Here is a 783-nt window from a genome sequence, read left to right as displayed (position 1 = left end):
GGCGTCGCGACGCCGTCTGCTGCTCGGTCGCCCCCAGCGGTTCTCGCAGGTGGTTTGTATCGCAGCTCTGCGGACGTGTTGGCGCGTGCGCTGTGCTGGGAGAGTTCGCTTCTGCACCCAAGTGGGGCTTTGCCCTTCTGTGGCGCTGGCGTTGGAGCTGCCGGTCACCGTAGGTGGCGCGTGTTGTTTCCCGCCGGCAATGCCACGACAGCACGCTCCCGGGCCTCTGTCGGCAGCGGCAAGCTCAGTTGGGAGCACGGGTGTTCGCACTGAAAGCGTCTACTCGCCTATCTCCGGGCGATTGCGCCTCTCTCGAACCCGACCAAGTACTTAGGACGGCGCTGCGCGCCGCCGGGACCTGAGAGAGTTTCGAGGTGTATCGTGCAGGGGAGCTCAGCCTCCTCCTGTTTGCAGAATAATTGAGCGGACGCTTGCGTGTTCGCGCGGGCCCTCGGGACACACTCCCGGGCGGCCGGCTGCTCAGCTCTCGTTGACGCAGCTCCCTGGTTGATCCTGCCAGTAGTCATATGCTTGTCTCAAAGATTAAGCCATGCATGTCTCAGTACAAGCCGCATTAAGGTGAAACCGCGAATGGCTCATTAAATCAGTTATGGTTCCTTAGATCGTACCCACGTTACTTGGATAACTGTGGTAATTCTAGAGCTAATACATGCAAACAGAGTCCCGACCAGAGATGGAAGGGACGCTTTTATTAGATCAAAACCAATCGGATTGGCTCGTCTGGTCCGTTTGCCTTGGTGACTCTGAATAACTTTGGGCTGA

At 58.2% G+C, this 783-nt stretch overlaps 1 non-coding gene across 1 annotated transcript in view; it reads left to right on the top strand.

Moving 5' to 3' along the window:
• The first annotated feature begins 500 nt into the window (after nucleotides 1-500).
• Nucleotides 501-783, top strand: part of LOC126328947 (small subunit ribosomal RNA) — a 1,893-nt gene continuing 1,610 nt past the window's right edge. The window contains exon 1 of the ribosomal RNA XR_007562054.1: nucleotides 501-783. This exon is cut by the window's right edge and continues 1,610 nt beyond it. This is a non-coding gene — a ribosomal RNA (small subunit ribosomal RNA).

This window comes from Schistocerca gregaria, unplaced genomic scaffold, assembly GCF_023897955.1.
Source record: "Schistocerca gregaria isolate iqSchGreg1 unplaced genomic scaffold, iqSchGreg1.2 ptg001151l, whole genome shotgun sequence".
Taxonomy (NCBI): domain Eukaryota; kingdom Metazoa; phylum Arthropoda; class Insecta; order Orthoptera; family Acrididae; genus Schistocerca; species Schistocerca gregaria.
This window is presented reverse-complemented; position numbering and strand designations above follow the sequence as displayed.